Source organism: Musca autumnalis, unplaced genomic scaffold, assembly GCF_047663935.1.
Source record: "Musca autumnalis isolate F117 unplaced genomic scaffold, ASM4766393v1 scaffold_4, whole genome shotgun sequence".
Taxonomy (NCBI): Eukaryota; Metazoa; Arthropoda; class Insecta; order Diptera; family Muscidae; genus Musca; species Musca autumnalis.
In genome coordinates, this window is record NW_027411977.1 from 90,584,264 (window position 1) to 90,603,274 (window position 19,011).

At 40.2% G+C, this 19,011-nt stretch overlaps 1 protein-coding gene across 19 annotated transcripts in view; it reads left to right on the top strand.

The window, feature by feature from the left end:
- nmo (serine/threonine-protein kinase nemo) overlaps positions 1 to 19,011 on the top strand; it is a 447,619-nt gene that overhangs the window by 395,989 nt on the left and 32,619 nt on the right. The gene's annotated exons all lie outside the window — the stretch shown is intronic.

Below are 19,011 nucleotides of genomic sequence, written 5' to 3' on the forward strand. Positions count from 1 at the left end.
TGCCAGTGTTTCTCAAATAGAATATAACATTGGTGGCGTTTTTTTATTATTATTGTAACAGCTATCCCAATAAATAAAGCCACCAATGTTCTATTCTATTTGAGAAACACTGGCACGGTTTGTATGGTTGGTTATGACTGTAATAAACTACCAACAACAATATTGCATGATTATGGGCCATTACTAAATGTGTTCTTTTACTATCTGATGGATTTGAAAACGTAAAATAAACCAATTTGGAGGCATTAAAAATATAATTTTTACACTGAAAGTTAATGCCAAGAAGCTCCTCTTTAAAATTCAATCATCACTTTTAACTTTAAGTTAAGCGGAACGCTCTAAATTTGTTCGGTAAATTCAAAATATAACAAAAGAAGACTTGTAATAATGGGGGTATACCTTATAACCTTGACTCCGAACCGCGACGCCCTATTTCATCTTTCCTTCAACCTTGCAAAGACCCTATATTTAACAAAAAGCTACTATGGATTGTCGCAGATTTGATAGAGTAGGATCTGAGTGTCTTAAGGGCCGCTTGATTGTCGTCGTAGATTGTCATCGGCCGATCGATGCTCCTTTTGCCATTGTTTATCAGGGCTGCCACCTTTTTAAGTGCAAAAATTTTGGCTTGGAATAGTTGAAGTCGTAGGTTGCTCTAGATGCCTGCACCTGTACCAGTTTCCATTTTAGAACCATCGCTTTAAGTCTCTATGACGTCTAAATGTGAGGTGTAGTGTTTGTTGACTCGAGATAGATGGTTGTTGTTATTGTAGCAGGAGTACGGCATTTACACTTTAACATTACACGACCCGCGCAACAACAGCAGTGTGAATGCTATCTGGAGGTACTTGCTTGAACCTTTTTACTTCTCTCTGTCTAGATTATAAATAGCTCTCCTGATGTGTCTTGGTGGCAGAAGACTATCCACGAAATCATGCTGTCCTCAGTGCTGCTTTCTGGCAGGTTTGAATATTCTTCAACTTCGTAGCTCTAACATTCGCGTGTCACACTGACACCGCATAGCTTATCACAGACCGGCATATAGCTTTATAAGAGGTCAACAAGGTTTCTTTGTCAGCACGCCAGGTGCTGCCGGCCAGCCTCTTGAAAACCTTGCTTCTACTTGTAATCTTGTCGAAATCAAACTGGGCATAATATTTATTCTAAAATTTCATGATCCAAACAAGTTCAAAATTTCTCGCTTAAATGCGATAAAAGGGGTTTAATAAGTTCGGATTACCACAGTGTAGATCTGGTGAGACCAATATATATATATTTCCAAATATAAGTTTCCCGAAAGTTCGAAAAACACTTCTTGTGGTATATTTACAATTTTTACTTATTCCCGATGCCATAGAACGGTACCTCGCGATTTTAAAATTTTTAAAGTTTTAGCCTCTTTATCAAACCGAAATGGCTGAAATTTGGTATTTGGTCTTCATTTAGGATATTAAAAGTTCCACATAAAATTTGTCGGTATAGCTCCACGTCTTCATATATCCCTCATAGAACGATACCTCCCGATTTTCGGTATTTTGAAAGTTGTAGCCTCAATATTCCACCGAAATGGCTAAAATTTGGTATTTGGTCTTCATTTTGGGGTATTAAACGTTCCATATGAAACTTGTCGGCATGGGTCCACGCCTTTATATCTCCCCCATAGAACGTACCTCCCGATTTTCGGTATTTTGAAGGTTGTGACCTCAATATTCCACCGAAATGGCTGAAATTTGGTATTTGGTCTCATTTCCATATGAACGTTCCATATGAAATTTGTCGGTTTAGGTCCACGCCTTTATATAACCCCCATAAAACAATACCACCAGATTTTCGGTATTTTGAATATTTTAGCCTCTTCATCATTCCGAAACGGGCGAAATTTGGTATTTATTCTTCGTTGGGGGTTTAAAACTTTCCCTCAGAAATTTATCGGTATAGCTCCTTGTCTTCATATAGCCCCCATAGAACGATACCTCCCGATTTTCGGTATTTTGAAGGTTGTGGCCACAGCAACCCACCGAAATGGCTGAAATTTGGTATTTAATCTTTGTTGGCGGTAAAAGCCTTTCTGACTGAAATTCGTCGGTATAGGTCCACGTTTCGATATTACCCCCATAGAACGCTACCTCCCTATTTCCGGTATTTTTAAGGTTGTGCCCTCAATATTCCACCGAAATGGCTGAAATTTGGTATTTGGTCTTCATTTTGGGGTATTAAACGTTCCATATGAAATTTGTCGATTTAGGTCCACGTCTTCATATAGCCCCCATAGAACGTACCTCCCGATTTTCGGTATTTTAAAGATTGTGGGCACAATAATCCACCGAAATTCGGTATTTAGTCTACGTTGGGGGTATAAAACTTTCACCCCAGAAACTTGTGGGTGCAGGTCTGCGCCTTAGTATAGCCCCCATTTCATTCATTTGGGGTACTAAACGTTGCATATGAAATTTGTCGGTATAGGTCCACGCCTTTACATAACCCCAATAATACAGTAACACCCGATTTTCGGTATTTTGAAGATTTTAGCCTCATTATCACACCAAAATGGCTGAAATTTGTACTTAGTCTTCGTTGGAGGTATAAAACTTTCTCCCAGAAATTTGTCGGTATAGGTTCACGCCATATAGCGCCCATAGTTAGTCTTTGTTAGGAAAAAAGCTTTTCTGACTGAAATTCGTCGGTATAGCTCCCTGTTTTGATATAGCCCCCATAGAACGGTACCTCCTGATTTTCGTAATTCTGAAGATTGTAACGTCAATATCCCATGGGGTTAGAACATTTTCCAGAAGAGAATTATCAGTATATGTCCGCAGTCCATATATCCCCCAAAGTAGCGTTTCTCTTGATTTTCGGTATTTTGAAGGTTTTGCCGAAATATCGGAAATTTGGTATTTAGTCTTCTTCTAGTCTAAAAACTTTACGTCAGAAATGTGTAGGTATAGATCGACTTAGCACCCATGGAGCGGTACCTCCCGAAATTCGGTATTTTGAAGGTTAGCTACATTGTTTTACCGAACATGCTGAAATTTGGTATTTACTCTTCTTCATAAACGAAAGGAAGCTAATTTTTCCATTTTACTTCAATACACCTCGTGGTGAAGAGTTTAACAAGTTCGGCCTGGCCGAACTTAACGCCACTCTTTCTTATTATATATTCACATTGCCTCCCTATTGGCTCTAGTTCTCAGAACAACCCTCGTTAAATGTTATAAAGATATTAACATAAATCATTTAATTTACAAACTTTTGGAAAAATTTGAAAGTTCTCCATTTCAATAGCTGTAAACCACACCTTTGCTAAACAATACCTAGCGGCTTACAGGCATGTTTATGATGCACATTTTTATGGTTACATTTTTTTGGTAGTCCGCTAGAATCGTTAAAGGTTTGTTTGGTAGCTTAAAATGGATTTCACCTGAAAGGACTTTAAATACTTGCAAATACTTGAAGTTACTCCTATTTGTTGCATGTTAATTGGAAATTATTCAACGAAACTTGGTGACCAGACTGTCTGTCTGACATACAGTCTAGTCGACAATTAGTAGACAGTCGGATATTAAAACAGACATTGGTAATTATATTCCAATAAAATGGAAATGTTATTTTTTTTTGTGGTGGTTTATAAATTGTGTTTTTTGGGTAGATAAAAAAACAGAAGCACTAAAACACCATGTCAGCACCGACTAAAATTACTAATGAACACGAAAACTTCCGAATTGAATATCCGATTTTACCCAAACGTTATCCTCAGAAAAAGCTTAGGAGTAACGTAGGATGGTTTTGACAGGGACAATGGTCCAAAACCTTTAAATCTCCTGCGGTGATCAACTAACATCGCTAATGGGACATTGGTTTGATATTTGCACGCCGTAATATTTGTTTCAAATTTAAATCAAGTTCGAAGACGGGCTATTTCAGATAACTGCTTAGGATACCTCAGCTGGGCAGATTTTTTGCACAGTGTAATCAATCCTTGCCCTACAGGAATTTAGACAGTCGCACAATCCCGAGCGCAGTTTAACCAAAACTACTCTGGGTTATCGTGGCAGCTGACGCCCCTCACCTGCAATAGATGGGAGATGTTCTCCGATTACCGGATACACACGATATTTGTTTATGGCATCTGCGATTGCATATGTGTGAATGTTATTTAAACCTACTTGAGAGGTTCGCTGTTGTAACCTTGGACGTCGCTTTCTAGATCTTGAAGATCCCTCCTGACATGCATGGGTGGGGACCTACCGACCATATGGTGATTTGGATGGCTTTCCCACTAACACCCGAGCATGTATTGTATGTCATGAGCACTGATGAGATGAGACGGCCCCTGTTGAATCTCTCAGGGCGGCATTCTAACAGGTTTTAATATTTTATCGCTTTGCACTTATAGTCGCGGACCAAACTGACGCGTTATATGTGGTAAACAAGGTTTTTGCTCTCCAAGTGCTGCCGGCTAGGGATTTATGGACCGTGATCCTACTTTTCAGTTTGGCGCAAATAACTGTGGCATGCGAGGATGCGGTGAATGTGCTGTCGAATGTGACCCCTAGAATCTTGAGGTAGTTGGTGGTCGGAATTCTGCTACCATCGACCATGACCTTCAACACAGCGCTCACCTCTGCATTCCCTGTGGTGAACAGAGTGGCCGTAAATTTGATGGCGGATATTTGCAGTCAGTCAAATTGGTGTTCAGCCTTTCACAAATGACACCAGTGAAAGTAGCTGATGCCAAAATAGTGCAACCGTCGGCATACGTAACGATCTTAATGCCGTCTTTAGGGAGGTGGAATACAAGAGAGGGAGGTAGTCCTAGAGGTAGTTCCAGAGATACCACATTACCGTTGGCAACTCGCTGTTTCACTATACGAGGCTTGGGCATTTTGTTCTTGAATTCCACGTACTACTGGCGTCCACACACATTATGACTTATCCAGGGATGCCAACAGTTCTGGGGTAAAATTCGCTACAGACTATAGAAAAACAAAAAAATTAACGATTTTTATCTCGGAACAGATAACATCCCTGCTAAACAATGGTTTTTGTACGTCAAAAAGCACCATAAGTAGCAGGAAAACAACCAACTTGGAATCCCTGGGATTATTCAACGTTTTAAAATTGACGGAAGGGTAGTCCGCTCAATGTCCTCAAACAGCGCACAGTCTCAAAGGCTTTTGATAAGTTGAGCGCCGTCATCCCTGTTCTTGCTTGATCCGAATGAGGTCCTCTACAAGTGTGCAGCACTATTGTCGTCCTGTGCTGCTTACGGAACCCATGCTGATGATCGGCAAATAAATAGCTATTTCTGACGTTGGAGAGGAGTAAGGACTCAAGAGTCTGTACAATTCACTTATTGCGGGTCCAATGTTGCAACTGTTCAGATGGTTTAGCCACTTGTTCCCCTTATGCTCACCGACCAACCTGTTAAATTCCAGAGTCAGCTCCTTGACTCTGGATTCACTAGGGCTAGCACGACGAAGCTCATCACGTTTATTTGCAAATCCTGTCGCCTCTGCTGGGAATTTTGGTCTCGCTTCGGGTATTCGACCAGCAGGTATATGGCGAGCGGCTGAAGCAGTGATGATGACTCGGAACGTACTTTCCACTACCCGAACAATATAAGGCTTGGGAAGATCTCTGAAGCGGCGATTAGTGTACTCTCTGATTGATGAAAGTGCGGCGTTCAGCGGTGATGAAATCGGATGATCTGCTGGTTGAGACATTTATGGGGAGATTAATTAACAGAAACGACGGGTTGCCAGGTGTCGTCATTTGTTAGACCAGGTGACATGATGGTTGCCTGGCGAACTGTGCCACTCTTCGCTAATTCTGGTGGGGGCGTTCTCATTGACCGTGCGAAACGTAGAGCTCAGCCAGCACTATATCCCTCTGGTCATTTCCGAGGACCGAATGCCACAACTTACGATGGAATTAAAGTCCCCAAAGACCAGACGGTTATGACCTTTCAAAAGTAGGCGAATGTTGGACCTATAACCTGGAGTACAGATATTTATAGGCGAGATGTATACGATTAGAAACTCTACCTCGGCAGTTCCACACCTCATACACCCCCATGTACGGGTCATTAGAGCCTGACTCAAGCGAGATATGTCTGTATTGAACACTTTTGGTGCGATCATTCTTCAGTACGTTGTAACCATCACAACTGCAATTGTTATTGAGCTTGGTTTCCAGCACCGCCACGTCCGTGATATATTTTCAACTCGTAAAGTCCACTAGTTCCACGATCTTACCTCGGAGTCCATTGCAATTAAAATGCAAAAAGGACACATTTTCAGGGATTGGTACAGCAACGAATGATGTTAAGTGCTCCGTCTGAGCCTACTGTTTGGGGGACTGCGGGTGACGACGACTCACTAGAGGCTGTGTTCACTAGAGTGGTTTTAGGCGGCACCCCTCTAAAGTGTTCAGATTTGTTTTAAGATTTTAATATTGCCAAAGTTTGGGCACAATCGGAATATGTTAACACGTGCCACTGGGCCCTCAAAGTTTCCATGGGTCATATGTAGGTAATATTAAAATTCCAGCCGATTTTCCAAATTATTAGCATTAGTTTTTAGGTTTTTTTTGTAGGATTCGTTTTTTAGCCACAACAAAGAACTGGTTAAATTTTTTCATCGATTGGACAATAAATGTGATCTGTAGAGCGATTTCGTGAAGATTCGCCTTTGGCCCCATACAAATGGAAACTTCGAGGCCTCAGTGGGGCCGTACATGCTTTTTTACATTTTCTCGAGAAATATGGACTTGCTACTGAAAAAACTTGTAAAAGGGGCTATGAGTGCAACCTGTTGCAAGGAAAATCAAAACGATCCGAGAGGAGGTCATACAAAATATGGACCAAATGGTTTACTGCCTCGAGAGTTATCGTGCTCACCATTTTAGCTAAATGTTTTGAACTTTTATGGGGGGTACCCGAGGGAGTTGACCGTTAAGGCCTATCTTAGGACTTGATTTAAGTTTGGGCAAAATATTACTACATACGGTGCTGTACCGGGTTTTTACAGCTTTCGGGCCATTTCAGGAAGTATGGACTTGCCCCTGAAAAATGTGTCGTGGTAATGGGGGCAACGAATACAAGTCGTTACAACTTAAACTGCACTTTTCCGAAATTTTGTGTGGTAGGTACCTGAAGGAGTAGACCGATATATTCCATGTTCGAACTTTATCTATGTCTGGTAGAAATATAACGATGTGCAAAGTATGCACCAAATCGTTTAGTTTCATCCAGAGTTATCGTGCCCATAATTTTTGCGAAAAAAATTAACTTTTGTGGGGGAAGTACCTGAGGGAGTGGACCGATATGGTTTGGAAAAAATATTACACATGCCAAATTTTGGACCCAATTCGATAACCCGTTCGAGAGTTATCGTGCGTTTCAGCCAGCCAGACAAGCGGACAGACTGACGGACATTGCTAAATCGACTTCAAATTGTCTGAAACGGATTTCGTCCAAACGTACTTGGAGTCTAAAACCATTATTTCGATGAGGAACATTTTGTCCGTATGTGTACATACTATCGTTAGCATAAATGCTGAGGGTATAAAAAGTTGTTGTTAAAGGTTTGAGATCTAAAGAAGATCTTCAGCAACGTCCTCTCAGTACTTTAACTTCCAATTTTCATAAGCATAACAATCACATTAACCTTAACGACTGTATTAGCCGTTATGGACCATAAAAAATAACAACAAATCATTGCAACTAATATCATGAAATAATATAGCTTATAAGCGTTCAACGCCTACAATGGATGTGCCGTACAAAGCCAGCCACTGAGTCTATGGACGTCATTTTGGTGTCAGTATATCGCCGTAATTGTTATGTCAAAAATGTTGACAACATGTTCTAACCGCCAAAACTAAGGCAAAACAAAAGGAAACCAAACCAACCAACTGACACAGTGTCAGGCAAAATAAAAAATCTGTGAATTTTGTTGGCAAATGTGGGCGCATTTATCTCTTGGCATCCATAATAAAAGTGGCACGCGTAGTTTTGTTTCACCGCCTAATCTAATGTTGCATTACAATAGCGGCAGGGAATGAAATGAAAAAAACTGTCAAATGGATTTACATTTGAATTATAAAACAAGTAAGAACGGCGTTAAGTTCGGACGGGCCGAACTTGTTATACCCTCCACCACGTAAATGGAACAATTAGTTTCCTTTTGTTTATGAAGAAGACTAAAATTTCAGAAATTTAGGTAAAACAATGTAGCTAACCTTCAAAATACCGAAATTCGGGAGGTACCGTTCTAGACTCAAAGAAGACAAAACTCCGATATTTCGGTGAAATAATGTGGCTAAAATCCTCAAAAGACCGAAAAGCAAGAGGTACGCTTCTATGGGGAATATAGGAAGACGTGGACCTATACCGGTAATTCTCTTCTAGAATATCTTACAATCTCATGGAAGACTAAATAACAAATTTCAGTCTTTCGGTGGGATATTGTCGTCACAAACTTCAGAATTACGAAAATCAGGAGGTACCGTTCTATGGATGCTACATCGAAACGTGGATCGTAAAGGTTTTTACCTCCAACGTAGACTAAATACCAAATTTCAGCCATTTCGGTGGGTTGTTGTGGCCACAACCTTCAAAAAAACGAAAATCGGTAGTTACCGTTCTATGGGGGCTATACGAAGGCGTGGTATAGGTCCGAAAAATTTAAAGGGGAATGTTGAATACCCCCAACGAAGACTAAATACCAAATTTCAGCCATTTCGATGGAATATTGAGGCAACAACCTTCAAAATACCGAAAATCGGGAGGTACCGTTCTATGGGGGTTATATAAAGGAGTGAACCTATACTGACAAATTTCTGGGGAAAAGTTTTTTACCACCATCGAAGCCTAAATACCTAATTTCAGCCATTTCGGAGGAATATTGAAGGCACCACTTCCAAAATTCCGAAAATCGGGAGGTACCGTTCTATGGGGGCTATATGAAGGCGTGCCGACAAATTTCGTATGGAAAGTTTTGTGCCCCAAATGAAGACTAAATATCAAATCTCGGACATTTCGGTAGAATATTGAGGCCACAACCTTTAAAATACCGGAAATCGGGAGGTACCATCCTATGGTGGCTATATGAAGGCGTTGGCCTATACCGACAAATTTCATACGGAAAGTTTTATACCCCAAATGAAGAATAACTACCAAATTTCAGCTATTTCGGTGGATTTAATGGCCACAACCTTTAAAATAACGAAAATCGGGAGGTACCGTTCTATGAGAGCTATGTATGTTAAGGCCTGCACCTGTACAAACAAATGTTTGGGGGAAAGTTTTATACCCCCTCGAAGCCTAAATACCAACTTTCAACCATTTCGGAGGAATATTGAAGCCACCACCTTCAAAAGTCCGAAAATCGGGAGGTACCTTTTTTTGGGGGCTATATGAAAGCGTGCCGACAAATTTCATATGGAAAGTTTTATGCCCCAAATGAAGACTAAATATTAAATTTCGACAATTTCGGTAGAGTATTGAGGCCACAACCTTCAAAATACCGAAAATCGGGAGGTACCGTTCTATGGGGGCTATATAAAGGCGTGAACCTATACCGACAAATTTATGGGGGAAAGTTTTGTTCCCCCAACGAAGATCTAGTACCATATTTCCGCCACTTCGGTGTGATAATGGGGCTAAAACCTTTAAACTACCAAAAATCGGGAGGTACCGTTCTATGGGGGCTATATAAAAACGTGGACCGATATAGCGCAATTGCAATACCAAACATCCTAGGAGTGATAGAAACTTCTATACCAAATTAAAAAGCTCTATCTTAAAAATTGCGAGCTGTATCTTGATTTCATCAGACAGACGGACATGGTTATACCAACTTAGAATTTTACCCTGATCAAGATCATATAGAGATCTATATATAGACTATATATAGACCTATTAAGGGTCTCCGATGAATATTTTGATGTGTTACAAACGGAATGACAAATTTAATTATAGCCTCCATATTATAACGGAGGGTATAAAAATGGAAAATTTATTAATTGAACAAAATAAATGTGTTCGGAAAGAGTTTCGTTTTTTGTTTGTTTAATTTTTGTTTTGCAATTCTATTCTATGACGATAACGTGTTTATGGCACACGTGCTAAAAATCAATGAGTAATGTTTTATTGATGTTTGTTTTCTATTATTGCTTACAAAACTATATGAAAATATAATTTGATTTCGTTATACATAACAATTTCATGTATTATTTCATTGGCACTATCCATCAAATATGAGCTTTTTTCGTGACTATTGTTCAACGAAGGTGTGTGGTTTTGAGTTATAGATAATAGGATCTTAAAATTGTTTTTTTTTTCTTTTTCAATACCACTATTGCTCTTTTCCAGATCCTGCAAGAATCTACTATTTTAGAATTTTTTCAAAAACTTATAAATTTAAAAATGGAGACTCTTGCAGGTCTTACAACAGCTTATTTATTGCTATGACGATCCTTTTTGTACACCAATATGTTTTCCCACCATTTTTTTTTTTTTTTGATTTCGTGCCAAATGGTATTTCCTAATACACCATCACTAAAATTACAATTCATTACAAGTTCGTTTGCAATAACCAACTTCCCTTTGTTCAAACAACACCCAATCAAAAGGTAACCAAATACACATGAAAACTCCACCCTTTCTTCTGTTGAAAAAAAAGTGGAAAATTGCTATGAATGACAGCTGGATAATTCCAACAATGACACCCACAAACAAATCTACTGCTGCTGCTGCTTGAATAGAGGCTTTTAAAAATTCATGGCATGTCAATGGGAAAAAAATCAACATTAATTTAGTTGTTTCTAGTGGACACAGCAACAAATAAACAAAAAAAAAAACACTCACGCACATGTTCTATTACAAGCGAATGAACACAATTAGCTAATGAATTAATAGATGACTGAATTCAGGAATGGAAAATCTTTATCAATTTTCAATTTAGTTATTTTTTATGTTTTTCACTTTCAATGGAAAGACAAAATATATATTTCACCATGCGGCGATACTCTTGCATTCCAATCATCCAAAGCTTTTTCCCTTTTGGAGAAAGTCTTTTGTTCTTAACAAATCTGAGGAATAAAATAAATACAACTATAGAATATGTATGTGACTTCATCGGTAGACCATCTGCATGAGAAGTCAAAGATTCATCCAGCAGACAATTTAGCATTCACACAGATACAATCGCAGATGGTATAAACAATTATCGTGTGAATGCTGTCCTCGCAGCTGAGGATCGTCAGCTGCCACGACAAACCAGAGTAGTTTTGACTCAACTACTCTATGGATAGTACAACCGTATAAATTCTTATAGGGCCACATGCGGCACACGACGCACTGCACCTTTTCAACTGCTCTGTCAAACCTACTCAACTAACTCCAGTAAATCTGTGGTTACATCCCATCGAAGCAGCCACTTACCTAGAACTGGAGATAGACCCAGTGCCAGATTATGCAGAAGGATAAATTCACAAACATGTAACAAAAACACTGTTACAACAACCGTTTTGTTAATGCCATGTACCATGTACCTTTTATTTCATTCCCTTCTTCCATATTTGTTTTTGGGGGAACACCCTTATACTTAATTTTTTGTCCACGGGAAACTGAAAAGCCCTAAAATCCCTTTATTTGGTAATGGGATATTTTGTTGGAATAATCTCGGCCTTATCACCTTATTTCTGCAAGACTCACTTTAGGAGATTCCCTTTGTTACCGTGTATGAAGTTCGACCCATGATGTCAATGTCAAGCAAGTAGTAGCATTTGCTTTTACTCCCCTCCTAAAATGTCATGAGGTCAAAATGATTTGAATTAACATTGTTTAACATCGTAATGCTGTAATTCAAATCATGTACTATTTACAATGTTTTACCTCCGGCATTAAATGATGAACAATAAATAAATGCTGTCACAACAATTACACCTAATTGCCAACAACAACAACAACCTGCCAAGTAATTTATTTTGTGGCGGCCATTGTCTGTCCCAGCTAATGATGGCCTCCTTAAATGAGTAAAAATATTTCTTTAAAGACTTGAAATTACTGTCAAATAGAAATGACTGTGAACGCACAGTAGATCAGGGGTCTTAAGAAGCACTCTTTCCTCTGGAAAGGAATTTAAGAAGCACCATTTCCCCATGAAAAGGGTTTTAAGAATCACACTTTCCTCGTGGAAAGGGTTTCAAGAAGCACCCTTTCCTCTAAAAAGTGTTTAAGAAGCAACCTTTCACCCTGAAAGGGTTTCAGAAGCACCCTTTCCTCTGAAAAGGTTTTCAAGAAGCACCCTTTCCTCTGAAAAGGTTTTCAAGAAGCACCCTTTCCTCTGAAAAGGGTTTAAGAAGCAAGGGGTTTCAAGGTTTTCAAGAAGCACCCTTTCCTCTGAAAAGGGTTTAAGAAGCAACCTTTCACCCTGAAAGGGTTTCAGAAGCTCCCTTTCCTCTGAAAAGGTTTTCAAGAAGCACCCTTTCCTCTGAAAAGTGTTTAAGAAGCAACCTTTCATCCTGAAAGGGTGATAAGAAGCACCCTTTTATCCTGAAAGGGTCATAAGAAGCACCCTTTCATCCTGAAAGGGTCATAAGAAGCACCCTTTCCTCTGTAAAGGGTCTTAAGAAGCACCCTTTCCTCTGTAAAGGGTCTTAAGAAGCACCCTTTCCTCTGTAAAGGGTCTTAAGAAGCACCCTTTCCTCTGGAAAGGTTCTTAAGAAGCACTCTTTCCTCTGTAAAGGGTCTTAAGAAGCACCCTTTTCTCTGGAAAGCGTCTTTAGAAGCACTCTTTCCTCAGGAAAGGGTCTTAAGAAGCCTCTAGAAAGGTTCTTAAGAAACATCCTTTCCCCTGAAAAGGTTCTTAAGAAGCACCCCTTCCTCTGGAAAGGTTCTTAAGAAGCACCATTTCCTCTGGAAAGGTTCTTAAGAAGCACTCTTTCCTCTGTAAAGGGTCCTAAGAAGCTCCCTTTCCTCTGGAAATGGTCTTAAGAAGCACCCTTTTCCCTGGAAAGCGTCTTTAGAAGCACTCTTTCCTCTGGGAAGGGTCTTAAGAAGCACTCTTTCCTCCGGGAAGGGTCTTAAGGTGCACCCTTTCCTCTGGGAAGGGTCTTAAGAAGCACCCTTTCGACTGGATAGAGTTTGAAGAAGCCCCCCTTTGTCTGGAAAGGGTCTGAAGAAGCCCCCTTTTGTCTGGAAAGGGTCTGAAGAAGCCCCCTTTTGTCTGGAAAGGGTCTGAGGAAGCACACTTAAGAAGCACCCTTTCCTCAGGACAGGGTCTTAAGAAGCGCCTTTCCTCTGGGAAGGGTCTTAAGAAGCACCCTTTCGACTGGATAGAGTTTGAAGAAGCCCCCTTTTGTCTGGAAAGGGTCTGAAGAAGCCCCCTTTTGTCTGGAAAGGGTCTGAAGAAGCCCCCTTTTGTCTGGAAAGGGTCTGAGGAAGCACACTTAAGAAGCACCCTTTCCTCAGGAAAGGGTCTTAAGAAGCACCCTTTCCTCAGGAAAGGGTCTTAAGAAGCACCCTTTCCTCAGGAAAGGGTCTTAAGAAGCACCCTTTCCTCAGGAAAGGGTCTTAAGAAGCACCCTTTCCTCAGGAAAGGGTCTTAAGAAGCACCCTTTCCTCAGGAAAGGGTCTTAAGAAGCACCCTTTCCTCAGGAAAGGGTCTTAAGAAGCACCCTTTCCTCAGGAAAGGGTCTTAAGAAGCACCCTTTCCTCAGGAAAGGGTCTTAAGAAGCACCCTTTCCTCAGGAAAGGGTCTTAAGAAGCACCCTTTACTCAGGAAAGGGTCTTAAGAAGCACCCTTTCCTCAGGAAAGGTTCTTAAGAAGCACCCTTTCCTCTGGAAAGGGACTTAAGAAGCAGCCTTTCCTCTGGAAAGGGTTTCAAAGAGTACCCTTTCCTCTGGAAAGGGTTTCAAGAAGCACCCCTTCCTCTGTAAAAGGTTCTTAAAAACACCATTTCCTCTAGAAAGGTTCTTAAGAAGCACCATTTCCTCTAGAAAGGTTCTTAAGAAGCACCCTTTCCTCTGGAAAGGTTCTGAAGAAGCACCCTTTCCTATGGAAAGGTTCTTAAGAAGCACCCTTTCCTCTAGAAAGGTTCTTAAGAAGCACCCTTTCCTCTGGAAAGGGTCTTGAGAAGCACCCTTGCCTCTGAAAAAGATCTTCAGAAGCACCCTATCCTCTAAAAAGGTTCTTTAGAAGCACCCTTTCCTCTGGAAAGGTTCTTAAGAAGCACTCTTTCCACTGGAAAGGTTCTTAGAAGCACTCTTTCCACTGGAAAGGTTCTTAAGAAGCACCCTTTCCTCTGAGAAGGTTCTTAAGAAGCACCCTTTCCTCTGAGAAGTTTCTTAAGAAGCACCCTTTCCTCTGAGAAGGTTCTTAAGAAGCACCCTTTCCTCTGAGAAGGTTCTTAAGAAGCACCCTTTCCTCTGAGAAGGTTCTTAAGAAGCACCCTTTCCTCTGAGAAGGTTCTTAAGAAGCACCCTTTCCTCTGGAAAGGTTCTTAAGAAGCACTCTTTCCACTGGAAAGGTTCTTAGAAGCACTCTTTCCACTGGAAAGGTTCTTAAGAAGCACCCTTTCCTATGGAAAGGTTATTAAGAAACACACTTTCCTCTAGAAAGGTTCTTAAGAAGCACCCTTTCCTCTGGAAAGGTTCTTAAGAAGCACCCTTTCCTCTGGAAAGGTTCTTAAGAAGCACCCTTTCCCCTAGAAAGGTTCTTAAAGAACACCCTTTCCTTAGAAAGTGTCTTAAGAAGCACCCTTTCCTCTGGAAAGGTTCTTAAGAAGCACCCTTTCCTCTGGAAAGGGTCTTGAGAAGCACCCTTTCCTCTGAAAAGGGTCTTGAGAAGCACCCTTTCCTCTGAAAAGGGTCTTCAGAAGCACCCTTTCCTCTGGAAAGGTTAATAAGAAGCACTCTTTCCTCTGGAAAGGTTAATAAGAAGAACTATTTCGTCTGGAAAGGTTCTTAAGAAGCACTCTTTCCTCTGGAAAGGTTCTTAAGAAGCACCCTTTCCTATGGAAAGGTTATTAAGAAGCACACTTTCCTATGGAAAGGTTATTAAGAAGCACACTTTCCTCTAGAAAGGTTCTTAAGAAGCACCCTTTCCTCTGAGAAGTTTCTTAAGAAGCACCCTTTCCTCTGGAAAGGTTAATAAGAAGCACTCTTTCGTCTGGAAAGGTTCTTAAGAAGCACTCTTTCCCCTGGAAAGGTTCTTAAGAAGCACCCTTTCCTATGGAAAGGTTATTAAGAAGCACCCTTTCCTATGGAAAGGTTATTAAGAAGCACACTTTCCTCTAGAAAGGTTCTTAAGAAGCACCCTTTCCTCTGAGAAGGTTCTTAAGAAGCACCCTTTCCTCTGAGAAGGTTCTTAAGAAGCACCCTTTCCTCTGAGAAGGTTCTTAAGAAGCACCCTTTCCTCTGAGAAGGTTCTTAAGAAGCACCCTTTCCTCTGAGAAGGTTCTTAAGAAGCACCCTTTCCTCTGAGAAGGTTCTTAAGAAGCACCCTTTCCTCTGAGAAGGTTCTTAAGAAGCACCCTTTCCTCTTAGAAGGTTCTTAAGAAGCACCCTTTCCTCTGAGAAGGTTCTTAAGAAGCACCCTTTCCTCTGAGAAGGTTCTTAAGAAGCACCCTTTCCTCTAGAAAGGTTCTTAAGAAGCACCCTTTCCTCTGGAAAAGTTCTTAAGAAGGACCCTTTTCTCTGGAAAGTGTCAAAAGAAGTACCCTTTTCTCTGGATATGGTCTGAACAATAACCCTTTCCTCTGGAAAGGGTCTGAAGGAGCACCCTTTCGTCTGGAAAGGGTCTGAAGAAGCAACCTTTCGTCTGGAAAGGGTCTGAAAAAGCAGCCTCTTATATTGAAAGGGTCTGAAATAACACCCTTTCGTCTGGAGAGGGTCTGAAGAAGCATCCTTTCGTCTGTGAAAGGTCTGAAGAAGCACCCTTTCGTCTAGAAAGGGTCAAAAGAAGTACCCTTTTCTCTGGAAATGGTCTGAAAAATAACCCTTTCCTCTGGAAAGGGTCTGAGGGAGCACCCTTTTGTCTGGAAAGGGTCTGAAGAAGCAGCCTTTCCTCTGGAAAGGGTCTTAAGAAGCACCCCTACCTACGACGAGTTCCACAAGGAGTAATTTCGGTAAAAATGTTAAACTTTGTCAGGAAGGTGCCTGAAGATGTTGTTCAATGTAGACCTTCTTGGAACTTGATGTACATTTGGGAGATAGTTTACCACGTCCAAAGTTTCGGCCAAATCGCATAGTCAATCCGTAAGTTTTTATGCTCAACAATCATTTGAGTTCGTGCCGGAAAATTTACTTGACCAAAACAATTCTACTGTCGTGAAAAGGACAGCAAGAGTTCCTAAACAGCACTCGCGCAAAAAAATTTTAAAAAATTTTTGGGCAAAGTGTTGATTACTTTTAAACACAATACAAAACAAACAACAAAATTTTTCAAAATTATCGGATCGGCATGACATTTTTTGCAGCAGATTGTGCTCGCGATCATACATCCTCAGATAATGTCCCAAAGGATCTAACTAACCTGCCGGATGCCAGATGGGTACTATAGCTGTGGAAATGACTGTCCATGTAGTCCATATTAAGAGATATATGCGCGTAGGAAATATTACGACGTGTAATTTTATCCTGTGCATCATTTTAGGGAAAATATTTTGAACTTTTTGTAGAGGAGGTAGCCGAAGGCTTGGACCGATATTAGATGAGATGAGGCCAACATTTTGAACCCAATCGTTTAACCCCTTCGAGAGTGGTGTTCTCCAACCGGTCCGACGGAAGAACGGGTATGGCTTAGTCGTCTCCAAATTGTCAAAAGCGGATTTCCATTATTTCTATCCGTCACATTTTCATCGTATTTAAAGTGCATTTAGTGTTTTTACCGAACCACTGTGCATGTCGTTATGATGGAAGTGATGGGTTAGACCGGGTGCAATTTCGTTGAAGTAATACGCGCATGCGCATGTCCCCATTCCCCAAGTCAACCAACTTGCAATGAACAGAAATTGTTGCAGCATAGTGACAACAGCAGTAACAATAACAACAAGAGAATAATCAAACAGCAGACACATTATGTTGTATGTAGCATGAAACCCCAACAACCAACCGACAACAAATTACATTATGGCTAGATGTTGTTGTTGTTGCTGTTTGTCGGCTGGACTGTGAATGTTTTTTGAATGATTTCTTTTTGTGAAAATTATTTGTAGTTGGGGTTTTTGAGTTGTTCGTTTTTTCGCCTGAGTTTTTCTCTTTCATATTCTTGATTGCCACTGGTGTTTGTTGTAGTTGTTGTTAAGTGGACAGAGTTGCTGCATTATATTGCTCTTGTTACATAGTTGTTGCTATTACTGCTTGATGCTGCACTTTGTTCGCAGCTGCATGTTTAAACAAAATATGTTTACATTGTCGGCACTTTTCATTTGTTTTCGCTACTATTTGTGTGAATGTTTTTTTTTCTTTTTACGCTTGCTTTTGTTATTTTTATTTCTTTGTTGTGATGTCGTCACATGTGCTTTTAACTCAATGGTGGGCAAATTGCGAGAGACTCATGTATTTTTTACACTTCTGTGTATGAGGCCGAGCATTTCTGCCCAACAGTGTTTTAACTCTTTATTTTTTGTTTTGTACGGAAGAACAAAGTTTGACCGTGTGAGAACAATAGCATTCATAATATAGTGTTTCGATGAATTTATATCTCCACCCAGAGGTAGGAGAAAATATTAAAGAAATTATTAAACCTGAATCAAACATCCCTGTTCAATTCACAGGTTCACGAAACAATTGTTGTTTCCAGACAAATAATAGACAACTTATACACAAATGTACTTACTTAATTAGCTGGCCCATTACAGAAAATGTGTTCTATAAGCCGAAATAAGAAAAAATATCCATTCCTCTCTGTTTATTACTGTTTTTTTCCCAATATGGGATATGGAGTTTTCTGATGTCGTATTTCACTTGTTCGTTCCATCGAAGCCTTGCCCTTCCAGTTCTGCACGTGCCTCCATGAGGCCCGTATTTATACGCCTTTTTCTAACTCAACTTCATTCCGAAATTATTACGAAAAGTATTGTTCAACGAATTGAACAAATATGTATATATTTGACATTGTATACAGTACTGCTGATAAAGTGTAGACAACTCGTAATTTCCTATAGATATTTTGTATGAACATGTCGAAAGTCAGTAGTGATATTGGAACTAGGTACCATGTGTTGACAATGGAGGTAGTAAGCCAGTATAGACATTGGAGATAGTGCGTCAATAGAGACATGGGATGTAGGGAGTCAATAATTCATGAACGACCATATGGAGTCATTTTTACCAGAATTTTACTATTAGATTTTGTAGTCTATTTGGAGCTTTTGGTTGATTTAAGAGCCAGATGTAGAATAGAACGTTTATATTAACGAAATCCAGTGGATTTCAATTGTCGATTCCATTGCTATACGTCCAATAAAATCTACTGGATTTATTTTTTGACAACCTGTAGACAATATGTTGACAAAGTCACCATAATAGTAGACAAAGTGGTGACATTTCGCCACTTGATCCCAGGCTTCCTACAGGGTAGTAACTCATTTTCCACAAAGTTGCAGTTGACCAATCGAACTAAAAATTTGCACACTTTTTAGGTTTGGATGACACCTACATGAATATGAAACCACAACCAATATGTATCCATTTTTTTCCTATTGCCCCCATATACCGGTACCACCCGATTTCAGGTATTTTGAGGGGTTTATCTTCATTTTTAACCCGAATTGGATGTAACTTGGCATTTGGAGTTCCATTTATACAGAAGCTTCCCCAACAAAAGTTGTGGACATAGGTCTACGTTTTGGTATAGCCCCCAAATAGCGACACCACCCGATTTCAAGTATTTTGAGGATTTTATCTTAATTTTTGGCTCGAATTCAATGTAACTTGGCGTTTAGAGTTCCCAATTGTACAGAAGCTTCCCCACCAAAATTGTGGTCATCGGCCCACGATCT